The following is a 16,331-nucleotide window of genomic DNA, read 5'->3' as shown; positions in this document are numbered from 1 at the left end:
TAGCAATGTGAGTGTCAAAGAAAGGCCACTGTCAACCTGGGTCCCCAGGTCCCTGATAACCTCTTCTGTGCTTAGTGGATTGCCACCTATATGGTAGCTTGGGGTTACCTTGTTTTTCCCGAAGGGTATGACTATACATTTTTGGCGTTTAACTTCAGGCCATGGCTCTGGCACCAGCTATCTGTTTCCGTGAGTCCCTTCTGAAGGATATCCGTGTCTGATGCACTTTCCACTATGGCGCCAGTTTGCAGTCGCCTGCAAACTTTGTCAGCCAAAGTCCTCCTATGTTGGCCTGTACTTCTGAGAAGTAGATGCCAAACAATAGGGGCCAAGGACCGAGCCCTGTGGGACACCACTTGTGACCGGCTTGGAGTCTGACACAGCGCCAGCAACTCTAACCCTGTGGGTTCTGTCCTTAAGCCAGTTTGCAACCCATCTTGTGACATATGGGTTTACATTTAAGCTGGTAAGTTTTTCTACAATACCCGAGTGGGGTATTGTGTCGAAAGCCTTTGCAAGGTCAAGGTAGGCTGTATGGACTGCCTTTCCTCATCAATGGCCTTGGTGACTGTTTCAAGAAGTCGACCAAGTTCAAAAGGCATGATCTTCCCTTGACAAAGCCAAACTGGGTCGGGTCCAATGTCTGCAAGTCCCTATATCTTTGTTTATGAGCTCCATTATGATCCTCTCCATAGCTTTGCAGACTAGACTTGTTAAGCTTATGGGGTAATTACCAGGGTCTGTAGAGGCGCCGCCTTTGTGGAGTGGGACAACAGTTGCCGATGCCACTCCTTGGGCACGTATCCTGTGGTAAGGCTGAGATTAAACAGCTGCCTTATGTGCGGGTTTAATTCCTCATTTAGCTCATGTAGCACACAGCCGGGGACACCATCCGGTCCCATTGATGCTGTGTTTTAGCTTTAGAGAGAGCAGCTTTCACCTGCATTTGAGATGTCCGGGAGGCTACACTCGGCTGGGATAGTTATCTCTCCTTTAGGGGAGAGGGGTGAAGTTTGCACTGAACCTGTCTGCCAGTATGTTGGCAATGTCTGTGGGTTCAGTGATTTTGTATCATTTTGGACTAATTCTGAGCATATCTGGGAGTTTCCACCCAGGTTCCTAACATAGCTGAAAAAGGCCTTATGATTGTCCTTTGAATCCATGGCAATTTGTCTCTCAAAATTGGCCTTAGTTGATTTTATGAGTGCTCGTAATTTTTTACTAATAATGATCAGGGTGACTTCCTTTTATGGATTTTGTTCTATCATGTAATAGCTTTCTCCTCTTATTGTAAAGTTTGTTAATGGCTGGGGTCCACCAGACTGGACGTTTGCCCTTTGTGGAAAGAGTCTTGGTTTTATTTGGGATTGCCTGATCCATGCAGTCCTGGAGGTGTTCATAGAAGGCATTTGTAAGGGCTTCCGAAGCTTGGGTTGTGGTTTCCACTGGCTCAGGGGCCTTGAAGGATACCACACCAGTCTTGAGTAGTGTGAAGTTTGCTTTAGAGAAGTTCTTCACTATGGTCTTTTTTTTTTGGGGTGGGGGGCAGGATGTGGATTTCCAGTGAGATTAGTTTATGATCAGATCTCACCAATGAGGGATATACTTCCGGTGTGGAGCAATTTGTCCCCATGTTTGTGACAATGAGATCTAGTATATTTTCTCCTCTCGTGGGAACAGTGACTAGCTGTTCCATGGCATTTGAATTTATGAACTCCAGGAACCGTTGGGCTAGAAAGTTAGGGCTTGAGTAATGTTCCCAGTCTATATTCGGGTAGTTGAAGTCACCCAATATGATGGTGTTTGGAGATACATTTATACCCTCCAGTGTCTTCAGGAAGGCTGTGTGGGGTTCCTGAGTTTGAGAGGGTGGCCTGTAGCATGCTACAATTTGTAGAGCAGTTTTGCCTATGGTTAGTTGCACCTGGATGGTTTCGAAGCTTGGCGTTGCCACCAACCTGGAGGTGTGGGTATCCTTTATGAATATGGATACACCCTCCTTTGTGGTGTGGTCCGGGTTTTGGGGCCGAACGCATGATATGAGGTAAAACCTAATAGTGCCGGGTGCTCTCAGGAGCCTTGAACCAGGTTTCAGTTACAGCACAGACACCGATGTTCTCCATACTGAGAAGGGCCTCGAGTGCGTGCATTTTGAGATTTAGACTTCTGGCATTGAGCAGCATTACCCTCAGTTTCTTCCCATTTTTGTTTTCTAGGGTGGTAGGTTTAGAATTTGAGCCTTGCCTAAAAAGGCACTATGGGGTGGCAAGAGCCTTAGCCAATATCCGGAATCCCAGGGTGACAGGTGCAAGCCGTCCCTCAGAAGCAGCGTGGCTTGTCAAGCATGTCATCCCAGGCAGACAGACACTGGATCCCCTTTGAATGACACCAGACATTAAGCCAATTGTTAAAGCTGATCATCTTGTCTCTATATTGTGGCATCATTCTTGGTGAAGGAAGGATACTGCTCAGGATTAGGGTCATGCCTGCCTGGGCTACATAATCAGAGAGCTCCTCTATGTCTCTTTTCATGTAGTCCAGGGAGGTACGTCTCAGGTCGTTCACACCAGCATGGACAATGACTGTGTCATATTTGCACTTGCCGTGGAGTGACCCGAGTGCTTGTGTTATGTGGCGGATTCTAGCGCCCGATAGGCAGCTTACTGTGACCCTCTCCTTGTTCAGCCTGGTGAGTGGGACGTCAGTGTGTAAACCTTCATGAGTTGAAATGGCAACTACGGTTGAAGGCTGCTACCCCCATGAGTTTTTAAACATCAACAGAGTGTTTATGTTAAGGGCTGCTGAACTTTACATGTTTGTATATACATATATTCCATTTAAATTTGCATTCATATACATATATGTTTTCTTTTAGGTTTGCATTTTAAATGTTTATTATTTTTGCTGCGGTGGTGCAGCTGTAGCATTGTTGCCTCACAGCAAGAGGTTCTCCCGTTCGATTCTCAGCTAGTGTGCGGGGAGTGCCTTCTGTGTGGAGTCTGCATGTCCTCCCCGCGGGTTGAGTGGCATTCCGAAAGACATGCGTGAATGGGAGTGCCTTTGTTGAAGGTTGGGTGTCGAGCTGGTAACTTGGCACCGTGAAAATCTACTGCCAATCATTAGCAGACCGGAGTTCCGCTGTGGCGACACCTAACCGGGAAAAGCCGAAAGACAACAACAACATTGATGCTTTTTCTGTAGAATTTTATATAGAACTATAGTGCATTTTGTTATGGATTAGTTGTGTTTGATTTTACCAGCTCATTTACATGCACAATCATCAGCTGATCAGCTTTTGGATAATGTAAGAGGAAATTGTGTATTTAAATGGTTTTACTGTTACACATCAATTTTTGTCTAGTGAAGCCCCAAAGGAGAGGGGACAAAGGCCCTAATTCATTAATAAAGTGTGAGCTGGTTCATGCATTTTTTTTCTTTCTTATTGTTTTTTTTTTTTCACACAAAGTGTGGAAGTGATGTGTTCTTTGTTACTGTGCAAGCATTCTAACTATCATAAGCCCTACCCTAACCAAAAAAGCTACAGCAAGTATGACACTGGGCCAGAAAGTTCACCTCAGTTCACTCCTCAAAAAACCCACCACTATATCTCACTTAAGGGTAATGTCTTACCTGAATCGAAAAATCATCTGGTCACTGGTAGTCTCAAACTCTTCCATTCTTAACTACCATGACAAATCTCCACCATTAAAATCTTTCATTAAATATGTCTTGAAGCTCTGATTGAACAACTGACCAAGTCCTGACCAAAGTTTATTTTGCTTATAAATGCCATTGTAAACCTACTTTCTCTGTAATAGTCTGGAACAACCTACCTTATACAATGAGAAATCCTTACTGATTATATTTTAGTGATGTCCCCACACACAATTAAAAACTCTCTTAGATCTATAATCACAGTACAAGCAAAACTTTGTAAAAATATGATTTTAATGTCTTAAATCCCCTACCAGTTCTTTCAGTGAATTGAGTAACAAACATTTCTTTTTTTTTCTTCAATACTATGTAATGTAAGGTCGAAGCCAGTAATTACTCTGACATCTTATATTTTATGTTCTTTTCACAAGCCACTTTTTGTAGACATCAGTATAAATTAAAAATGGTAAAAATCTGCATGCATTCCATCTTGCCAACAAGATTGTACATTACTGCATCCTTAGTCAATGCTTGTCCTTACAATATGTTGTATAGTTTGTTTTTGTACACATAATGTTTCATTGCAATGCTGTAGCCCATTATGGTTTGCCATATAGTAGTCTTTGCGTATAGAACTTGTCAGATTAATATTGAAGGTGTTTTATCCACTGTACGTGGTTTTATTTATTTATAATCATATATAATGTTATTCTCAGCTTTTCTCCCTAGGCCACAACTGAAAACAGATCATGCCCACTCAGACTTTTCTTGTTAACAAACAAAAAATGACCAGTCAATTAATATCCAAGATGGCTGAGAAATAAATCAGTGGAAAGAGTATTTACAGTATGACTTTCAGTTTAAGATCTCTCTATCCAAGGTTAACAAATCAGTCAGAGAAATCTTAAGATATGGCTGCCAGGATGTGTATTTCTTTCATGCATATAACACACTGACAGCAAAATCAGTACATTGCATACTTAATGTCTCACTAAAATCAATTACTGTTACTGAACTTTGAGAACCTACAAAAGTTATTTCTTTACCTAAACATGAACCATTACAAACAGGCTGATTCCAGCAGGTTTAGCTCATTCATTTACCACTGGTCAGGTTACTGAAGAAGACAACAGGAAATCGGCTAAATGCTCACACTGAAACTTATGGCCTAGTCAGGGAATATCACCATTGATTCAGGAAAGGACACAGCACTACAGCTCTGCTTCACTTAACCAGGTCTTCCATAATATTCACAGATGAAGGTGAAATAACTAGGGAAGCTTTCACTAACCCACTGTACAAGTAAGTTCTGCAGTGGTTCACAAGCTGTCTAAAGTATGGAACCTTCCATGTAGCTAATAGCAGCTTGTACTCTCAACCCATTACAATAAAGATGGAGGTGCCTAGGTCCACTGCTGCCTGCCTCCTTTGTAAATTCCCTCAGTCTCTGCATGTTCCATGTAAACAAACTATTAAATGCAGATGACATGGTCATCATATCTTGTAGGTATTCACTACCGTGAAACACAATACAAAATATTAAATGTAGATGACATGGTCATCAGGTCTTATAGGTATTCACTACTGCGAAACACAAAACAAACTATTAAATGCACATGATATGGTCATCGGGTCTTGTAGGTATTCACTGCCACAAAACAGAAAACAAACTATTACTTGCACATGACATGGTCATCAGGTTTTGTAGGTATTCACTACTGTGAAACACAAAACAAACTATTAAATGCACATGGCATGGTCATCAGGTCTTGTAGGTATTCACTACCGTGAAACACAAAACAAATTATTAAATGCACATGACATGGTCATCAGGTCTTGTAGATATTCACTACTGTGAAACACAAAACAAACTATTAAATGCAAATGACATGGTCATCATGTCTTGTAGGTATTGACTACCACGAAACACAAACAAACTATTAAATGCAGATGACATGGTCATCAGGTCTTGTAGGTATTCACTACCGTGAAACACAAAACAAACTATTAAATGCACATGGCATGGTCATCAGGTCTTGTAGGTATTCACTACCATGAAACACAAAACAAATTATTAAATGCACATGACATGGTCATCAGGTCTTGTAGGTATTCACTACCGCAAAACACAAAACAAACTATTAAATGCACATGGCATGGTCATCAGGTCTTGTAGGTATTCACTACTGTGAAACACAAAACAAATTATTAAATGCACATGACATGGTCATCATGTCTTGTAGGTATTGACTACCGTGAAACACAAAACAAACTATTAAATGCAGAAGACATGGTCATCATATCTTGTGGGTATTCACTACCGCAAAACACAAAACAAACTATTAAATGCAGATGATATGGTCATCAGGTCTTGTAGGTATTCACCTACTGCGAAACACAAAACAAACTATTAAATGTAGATGACATGTTCATCAGGTCTTGCAGGTTTTCACTACTGCGAAACACAAAACAAACTATTAAATGCAGATGACATGGTCATCAGGTCTTGTAGGTATTCACTACTGTGAAACAAAAACCCTTCCTCATTTAAGGCACAGAATAAAACAAATGAGATGATAGGTCAGTAAGCGTGAAGCAAAATCCATCTATATGGATTGCAAAAAGATTCTGTATGGTTGTTCAGTATACCATACATTCCTACAGATCACAGAGTGCTTAGTCAGATAAGGACCATAACATCACCACATCATAGTGCATAGCATGACATTTTCATTAAAAGTGAGGAAGTCCTGCTGTGTGGCTCAACTTATAAGTAAAGGCATGGCATCAAGATCAAATGAAGTCATAGTGCCACTGTATTTGGCCCTCATCATGACTATAACTGAGTACAGTGCTCCATTCTGCATGTACCTAACTAGACACTTAAACCAAATAGACTGGCCCCAGAGTTTGTTTTTTTTTACTAAAAAAACACAAAGCGTAAGATACATGTCTTAATGCACACTGACTAAAAGCCCTATGCCTTTACTTCATCTCATATAATTTATTGAGAGGTGACTTATGTCTGACCTACATGGCATTCTCTGATCCAGCCCTGATGAAAATGTTACATATTCACAAAAAAATTATATGAGTTACATGTTCTATGGAACTGAACCTTATTTGTGACTCTAACATAACTTGCTGGAGAGAGAGACTGGTGTCCCAAAGGCTACCTCATCTATGGAATAAACCTTCCATCTTCGTAAAATAAAGCCTGTCCTCACTCTATTCAAAAATAATTTATTTAAAATGATGGCGAACTGTAAATTCACTCCTGGGGTACTGTTCTTGCGCCTATGGACAGAGACAGTCTATAAAACGACTCAGGGCTCCAAAGCCCAAAGACTCACTACCTTGATACTACCTCATCCCATATCTGGGGAATTTAGACATAATACTGTCATGTCCTGGATATTACTGGCTAGGCTTGTAAAGGCTCTTGTGCCATTAGCCTAGTAGTTACGTATGAACCTAAGAACAGGGGTGTTGTGTAAAAAGCAAGGGGTGGAGGGATTCATCAAGGAGAACAGAGACTCAGGTGTGATTACACAACATTCAAAGATATAAACTGGCAGAGACAAAGACAAAAATACGCACACAATACACACACACACACACACACACACACACACACAGACACACACGCACATCGTGAGTGCCATTTTTGTAAGTGCATCTTTTTGAAAATGGTGGAACACGGATTCCAGTGGCTATGGACAGTCCACAGCTGATGGTATTATTACTTTAACTGCATTATAGGCACATTGTAGATTATTAATAATAATGCACGTACAGCCTGCTTCTGCTGTGTGCTCTGCATGTCAGTCATACTTTGGGCACCACTGCAATTTACTGATATGCAAAGAGCAGAGCTGCAGTTACTGTGACGCTAACATGCATGTGGAGTGTGATTTAGCAAAGTTTTTGCCTCACTGAATATGAATGCATACCACCACCTACACTGATCTCTTTCTACATATGAAAAGAAGGATTGCTGTGCAAGTTAAACACCATCCCTTTTTCATTTTGGCAGACACAGTGGGTAGGAGAGGTACGCTAGCTAGCATGCCCATGTGACTGCCTTTCTTTGATGCCACTGTGTTCGCTGAAACCAGCGCTTGCTGCAATGGGCTACTTATGTTTTCTTTTTATTTATTGGCATTAAACCAAAGACTGAGTGTGCAGAAACAAAACTGACCTTAGAACTGCATGCTGACTGTGGGAAAGGCTTAAACGGTTCTGTACCTTTAAGACCAGTGCTGAGATCTAGAGCTCTACCCCACCCTCATCTGTAAGTGAGTATTTAAGGAATATTTTCAATGTTGTGTATCAGATCTGAAGATGCGCCTGTGATAGGCGTGAAAGCACTCATCTTCTCTGTGTCTTTTATTATTTTACTATTTTTAACTTTTGTTTGGTTTGCATACTGTTCTGTGGCTTTAAAAACCTTTCATTGAGAATGATTTGTTCTAATTAAACTATCAGCTAACTGATCAATTATTCAATTAAATACGCGCCTTTTGGCTAAGCCTCCCTATAAATATGCTGTTTGTTTTTAACATTATACTGTCTGAAGAAGCGTATCATAGCATACGCGAAAGCGCTCACCGTTTGTCTTTTTCTTTTCCGAATAAATTGTTTATGCAACGTGGAGAGTCAGAAGTTTTTTGTTCTACATTTTTAACTTTTGTTTTAATAAATGGATTAAGTGGAAATCTCTGCTGTGTCGGCTGGATACACTTGTTTTGTGCAATTTTATTTATTTACTTACTTACATTTTGTTGACTAAGTTAGACACTAGGCCAGAGTTCTCTTTTCGAGGGAGAACAGAGGTGGTATTTTTACTGTCTAGGGGAAATTTGCCCTGTCCTTGAGGAACCTCTCTTGCTCTTTTTTAATAAGTGCTGTGGGATCTTTTACATCCACCTGAGCTACCACCAACTCAGACAGATAGGGCCTTGGTTTAATGTCTCATAAGAAAGATGGCACACCCAGGAGTGCAGCATCCCCCTTATGCTTCACTGCAGTGTCACTACTGAGAAATTAATCCAAGTGCCTTGTGTGGGAAAAGAACCCACAGCCTTCAGGCACCTAAGGTGAGTGTGCTACCAGTTGAATGACTGACACTGCCCTACACTATTTATTTATTTTATTTTAAATTTGTTAACCGGGCTAGTCTAGCTGGATATATTTCCATTTTCAGTAGAGGCCCGGGGAGAAAAGCTCCAACAAGATAGAAAAATTAAAAAATATTGTTACATGGTAAATGAAAGGATTAATAAAAAATACAACAAGTAATTACTACATACTAAAGATATTTACACTTGAAAAAGCAACAATAAAAAAGTAGCAGAGTAAGATTCATAAGGAATTTTTCACATCAAGTAGAAAGATTTCAGCAGTATGTTGATTAGAGTTTAAACAGTACCAGCCTTGCTTACATGAATAAGCATTAAAATGTTTGGAAGTTTGTTTGGAAGAGGAAGAAACAGTGGTGGAAGAGGGTGGTTAGTCAGGGTTACTACAAGGGCATAACCAGTGCGTTTTGAGGTGATTTTGAGTTTTTGTTTAAAGAGAGGCAAGGATGCGATTAGAGTTAGTTCATTGGGTAACAGGTTCCAGTTTTTTCCTGCTGCATTAGTAAACAGAGAGTCACCAGCCATGTTGTTAGACTTGGTTATGCTAGCGAGGAGTTTGCTAGAAGAATGTAGGGAATTCAGATTTTTATAGGGGATTAAGAGATTGCAGAGTATAGGGGTGGTGTTGGGTTGGTAAAATATCTTGTGGGCAATCGTGAGTTGGGACATTATCAGATGGTTTTGGAATTCAAGCCAGTCTAGATGCCAAAGATTCAGACAGTGGTGGGTTCTAAAGGGATTGCCAGTGGCGAATCTGGCGATGTTATTGTAGGAAGTTGCTAGTTTGTTAAGGTTATTTTCTTTAGGTTGGTATAAATAGGTGAGACGTACAGAAGAGTAGAGATTAGATGGGAGTGAGCAATCTTGGTTCTGGCTGCTGAGGTTAGGAAAGGTTTGATTCTATATAAGGAGACTATTTTTCTGTTGACAGTATTAATGGTGTTATTTATATGGTAATCAAATGTAAGGTTATTGTCAATGGTTATTCCTAACAGTTTAGTGGTAGAGTCTGGGAAAATAATAGTGCCATTATTTGAAGAGACTGAGAAATCTATGGGGGAGGACTTGGTAGTGGGGGTAAAGAGAAGGAGTTTGTTTTTTTTTGGCATTAAGAAGGGGGCCGCGTTTTGTAAACCATGTTTCTACAGTCTTAAAAACATTTTGAGTAAGAGAATATAGTTCTGATGGAGAGTATGCTGAGCATATTAGCATAGAATCATCTGCATATCGAATGCAGGTGGCTTGAGGAATTACTACATGGAGGTCATGGATAAATAATGAGAAAAGAAGTGGTCCAAGAATAGAGACCTGAGGGACTCCGATGGTGACTGGCAGAAAGGATGACATTTGATTTTCCCAGAGAACTGCCTGTTGCTGAGGTAGGATCTGAACCATTTAACAGCCTGAGAGTCAAAGGAAAGGGATTCAAGAATATTGATTAAGAGGGTGTGGTTTACCATGTCGAAAGCTTTTGAGAGGTCAATAAAGAGTGCAGATGAGATGATGTTTTTATTGCGGTTTCTATTGATGGTATCTGTAAAGGATAAAAGGGCAGTAGTGGTACTATGTGATGGCCTAAAGCCATGTTGGCAGTTTGCTATTATGTTATGTTGAGATAGATGATGTAAAAGTTGTTGGTGAATGCATTTTTCCATAATTTTTGCTAAGGGTAATAAGAGAGCTATTGGCCGATAGTTAGAGTAATCATTTGAGTTCCCACTTTTATGTAGGGGGATAATGTGGGAGATTTTCCAAATATCTGGAATGGTTCCCTCGTTGATTGTCCTATTTATAAGGATGGATATAGGGTAGGCAATTACTTTGGCTGCTTTTTGGAGATATTGTGACGGTAGCTGGTCAGCAGAAGGAGTACATGGCTTGAGTTTTTGAATGAATTTATAGATGAGAGTAGTAGAGATGGATTGTAGTTTGAATGTAGGTAGAGAGCCTGGTGTGATGGTGGGAAGGCTTGAGTTGTCTGGGATAAGTTAACTAGCTAGAGACTGTATGGTCTCAGTGAAGAAAGAATTAAAGGTATTGGCAGTTTGATGGGGGGTATTTGGATCTGCATCAAGTGGGGTGGGTGTTGAAGAGTGTCCTGGGGAAAGGAGTTTATTGATACTAGACCAGAACTTCTGAGGATTATTTTGGTGAGTTTGCTGCAGTTTACAGTAGTAGTTATTTTTATCTGTAAGTATTGCCTTTTTTGTACTATTTCTCAGCTGCCTAAAATTTAGTTGATCAGAGATATTTCTGTTAGCTCTCCACTTAGCCCAAGCTTTGTTCCTAAGCAAAATTTGATGTCTGGTTTCTTTAGAAAGCCATGGAGCTGGGTTGGACTTCATTCTGATGGACCATTTAGGTGCATGCCTATCCAGGATAGATAAGAATTTAGAGTTAAGATACTTTACAGCCTCTTCAAGTGGAAGGGTTTTTAAAGGGTTCCAGTCACAGGCACTAAGTTCAATTTGATATAATTCTGAGTTAAAGTGTTTGGTAGAGAGTGCTATCCTAAAGGTGGGGAGGTTGGGAAGATCCTTCTTTTCTCTTATGATGTAGGTCAAAGAATGATCACTTACATTGTCTGGCAACGTTCCTACCTTATAAGATTGTTTCTGTTTATTTACGAGTATCCAGTCTAAGGTGCTTTCTTTTTTATTTGGTTTGTTAATTCTGGTTGTAGAGGTTAAGGTTTGGCTAAAGCCATGGAGGTTAATATGAGAGGTAGGATTTTCAGCACTAACACTTTTCCAACCAATATTAAAGTTGCCTAGTATTATTGTTTCTTGGGGGTAAGTAGAAGACACCCAGCTTATTATAGCCTTTACTGTAGTGATATTATTTCTGGGTGGTAAGTAAATACGGATAATGTATAAAGATTTGTTTGCATTGATTTGAAGTTTGGTGATGAGGACTTCTGCATTACTATCATGGGTTGGATTATATGGTAAGGTGGAAATATGAAGTCCATCTTTAAGTAGAACTGCTACTCCACCCCTTTGCATTTTGTTCGGTCTTGTCTCACTATGTTATAGCCTTGGGGAATGATTTCATTGTCTTTAGTTTCTGGTTTCAACCAAGTTTCAGTGAGGCAGAGGATATCAAAGGAGTGAATATCTAGGAGGGCATGGAGGTGGTCTACTTTATTATTAATGCTTTGGATATTTAGATGACCTATTAGGAGAGAGTTATTGAGTTTGGGGTGGTTGTTTGGATAGTCAGGTTGGTAGGGCCAGGGTTGGGGTGGATGTCACCATCTTTTAAGGGAGGGATTACTTAGTTTTGTTTCTGAATTATACCCAAGGTTAGTTTGAATTTTCACTTTCTTTATTGTGGGTATATTGTGTTTAATGTGGGAGTCTATGGTATTTAGGTAGTAGGTAACTGTAAATGTAAGTTATGTTAGTATGACTATTAGAGGGTATATGAGTGTGAATTGCTGTTTGTTTTAGGGAGTGGTTAAGATGGTAATAGTGCAGTTTTTCAAAGGAGGTAAGAAGGTAGGTAGAGGTGAGGACAGTTGAAAGTATAACTGCAAGTGTTAGCTTGGTTAGATTAGCCAGAGGCATCTTATTGAGCTTATAAATAAGAGGAGTGAGGAGTTAGGGATTGAAAAGTAAGAGAAAAGAAGATAAAAGGATAAGGGAAGTGTAGAGAGGAGGCCACTAATATATATTAGTTTAGAGTAGGTGGATATGGTAAGGCACTCTAAGGTGTGGCTTACTGTGAGTGATTGTTAGAAGGTAGAGGTGTGGATAAAGTATATGGAATGAGGTGAAGTATGGGATAGGTTGGATAAGTAGGGAAGTATAAGTGTAGGACCTCTGGGGGTGTGTGGGAATTGGGTGTAGGGTAGGGGAGTGGAGTGAGCCCGTAGGGCGAATGGAGGGGGTCAGAGCTGAGGAGAGGCTGAGAGGCAATCAGTTATGCAGAGAGACTGTGTTCTACAGGCTTAGGAAAGGTAAGAGTCATTTTCTGTTGCTACTTATCAGAAAACCGGTGAACAAAGGTATAGCTGTGTAGGGGAGAAAGGTAAGAGTAAAGGGTTCTATAACAGAGAGAAAGACATTTATAAATAGTGCTACGGCAGGAAAAGAGGTTTAAACAGAGAGTTAATTAAGGGGGGCAGTAGCTGTAGTAGTAATTGACAAAAAGCTGCATAGTTTCTAAAACTGTCAGACTTAACCAGGATAATTCCCTTTTCAACTTTTCATGGGGTGGGGGTAATTACTTGAGTAAAAAGTACAAGCAGGGATAGCAGAGTATGGCTGGTCTGCAGAGCTAGTAGATTTCTACTTCCAGTAAGAGGCAGTTTTCCATGGCTTGAGGTCTGCTGCCCTCTAGTGGTAAATGTAGGGAAAACATTAACTCCACTAGGATAGGAGGAGGGGGGTAAGATAGTAAGGAGATGGTCAGAGGGGTAGGTCTGCGGGTGTGCTGGCCCTTACAAATTAATTTAAATTTAATGCACTCACAATTAATGTTAAATTAACGCACTCACAAGTTTATAGTTAAATCCTAAAGATACTGTGGGATATCACCTACACTGTGAGGCTGAACGCAGAGAGTCTAGATAGTTCCTGTGGGGTTTCTAGGTTAGGTTTCCCTTCTGTTCAGTTGGATTTCATTAGCCTTACAAGGTTGCTGATAGAGAGACAGGCTGTGTCTCAACACAGGGCTTTGTAGCTGAAAATGAGACAGAAAGAATGTTAAATTTGTTAGCCAACTAGGTTAAGGACTATGCAGGAGTGGAAGGTAAAGTGAAGGAGGGGGAGTGCAAGTCAGTAATTGAGTGGAGTGTAAGATACAGTAAAGTATTAGCACGGGTATTCAGCTTATAGAGTCTTATACATTTAAATGTGCAGCTCAGAAAAGAAATGCATATGTAGCTACTACAGTCAAAATCATGTAATTTCTAACTACAATACAAAATTAACTAAAGAAGAAAAGCTAAACTAAGTAGTTTAACCTTTGGAAAAAAGAAAATGAACCAAGTGGTTTAACAGCAGTACATCCCTTCACAGTCACAAAATATTGTAATGTACAGTATAGAAATTTATATTAACTACAGCACAAATAGCCCAGTAATAACTTCTTTAGTAACAATTGGCTAGCAAGAGTGCAGCGCTCAGTGCCTGAGCACAAGATTAAATAGGTTGAAGCAAATTAGTAAGTTAAACCCCTTTTGAACCCTAGTGGAGCAGCTGCAAATGAGGAAAACCCCTTTAGGATGTTTGTAAAGTATTGCCATGTTACACGTATACCAGAGCCCAAGAGAGGGACAAGACTGGTTTGGACCTCAGCAGGTAGCGCTATGGTTAAAAGATTATTATTTGCTAACCAGACAAACCTGCGGGAAGCTCACAAAGGGCTGTAATAAATTTGTAAATGAGAAACAACCCTGGATACCGGGTAGTATAGCCTCCACGGAGAATTAAACCCTCTAAGTATAATTAGCGTAAGCAGGCTAGACCTCAGCAGGCAGCGCTATGGTTAAAGGATTATTATTTGCTAACTAGACAAAACCTGTGAGAAGCTCACAGTGAGCTGTAATAAATTTATAAATGATAAACCACCCTGGATGCTGGGTAATATAGCCGCCAGGGAGAATTAAACCCTCTGTGTAAGATTAGCATAAGCAGGCTATCCAAACACCGCAGCACAACATAAGGGGTCAACAGGTTAGATCACAGTGAGCAAGTTGAAAGTTAAAGAACCTCAATGGCTAGCAGTAGATCCCAGTAAGGAGGGCTGTGGACTAGGGTCGACAGTAGCGTTGGCCGTTCAACCCCACGTGTAGCTTCTCAGTATTAACTACGGCTCCGGTACTACAGAGAAGAGAGAGAACACCCACAATGTATTGCTTTAGACTATAAAATGAAAACAAGCCATTCAAACCCTCGTGTAGCTCTCAGTGTTAAAATACAGTTCCAGTAGTGCTGAGAGTACAGAGGATACCCACAACGCAGATGAGACGCCACGTAGGGAACACTCCAAACCAATGTAGCAATAGAACCAAGGGTATCACAGATTTAATACCATAGAGCCTGTTCGGCTATCTTAAAACGTTTACAAAGCAGAATGAAAATGCCGGCAGTATGTACAAGTCAGCTATCAGAAACACTGACTAAGCACATCAAATGTCTTTAAAATGCTCATAAAGTTTCAGCGTGCACAGGGCCACAATTGTCTGTCATAAATGCTTTTGAAGCATATCATAATATATAAATTACTACACAGCGCAATTGTAAAGCAGACCAGATGTACAAATTCCAGTACAACATACACAAAGAAAATGCACTTACGGACCGCTCACTGCCCGGACAGCGAGGGGCTGTTGGCTGGGGAAGAGGGATTTAAAAATGGTGCCTAAAGGCTTAACCTATATTTATAGGTTTAGCTAAGCTGATAGAGAGGGGAGGGGTGGGTGAGGAAGTACCTAGACAAAGTGAGGAGGGAGGGGAAAAAAAACAGGCTGCTTACAGGGAAAGGTGAGATACTAATAGGAAAAGAGAGTGGACAGAGCAAGGAGTTACATAGTAGCTGAGAGAGGCTGAGAGGCAATCAGTTATGCAGAGAGACTGTGTTCTACAGGCTTAGGAAAGGTAAGAGACATTTTCTGTTGCTACTTATCAGAAAAATGGTGAACAAAGGTATAGCTGTGTAGGGGAGAAAGGTAAGAGTAAAGGGTTCTATAACAGAGAGAAAGATATTTATAAATAGTACTATGGCAGGAAAAGAGGTTTAAACAGAGAGTTAACTAAGGGGGACAGTAGCTGTAGTAGTAATTGACAAAAAAGCTGTCTAGTTTCTACAACTCTCAGACTTAACGAGGATAATTCCCTTTTCAACTTTTCATGGGGTGGGGGGTAATTACTTGAGTAAAACGTACCAGCAGGGATAGCAGAGTATGGCTGGTCTGCAGAGCTAGTGGATTTCTACTTCCAGTAAGAGGCAGTTTTCCATGGCTTGAGGTCTGCTGCCCTCTAGTGGTAAATGTAGGGAAATCACTAACTCCACTAGGATGGGGGTGGTGGGGGTTAAGATAGTAAAGAGATGGTCAGAGGGGTTGGTCCGCGGATGTGCTGGCCCTTACAAATTAATTTAAATTTAATGCACTCACAATTAATTTTAAATTAACGCACTCACAAGTTTATAATTAAATCCTAAATATACTGTAGGATATCACCTACACTGTGAGGCTGAACACAGAGAGTCTAGATAGTTCCTGTGGGGGTTCTAGGTTAGGTTTCCCTTCTGTTCAGTTGAATTTCATTAGCCTTACAGGGCTGCTGATAGAGGGACAGGCTGTGTCTCAACACAGGGATTGGTAGACTGTGAGGCTGAACGCAGAGAGTCTAGATAGTTCCTGTTGGGCTTCTAGGTTAGGTTTCCCTTCTGTTCAGTTTGATTTCATTAGCCTTACAGGGTTGCTGATAGAGGGACAGGTTGTGTCTCAACACAGGGCTTGGTAGACTGTGAGGCTGAGCATGAGAGTCTGGTAGTTCCTGTGGGCTTCTAGGTTAGGTTGCCTCT

This window comes from Protopterus annectens, chromosome 8.part0, assembly GCF_019279795.1.
Source record: "Protopterus annectens isolate FY-2018-M chromosome 8.part0, PAN1.0, whole genome shotgun sequence".
NCBI classification, from domain to species: domain Eukaryota; kingdom Metazoa; phylum Chordata; order Ceratodontiformes; family Protopteridae; genus Protopterus; species Protopterus annectens.
Note: the sequence above shows the minus strand (reverse complement) of the source record.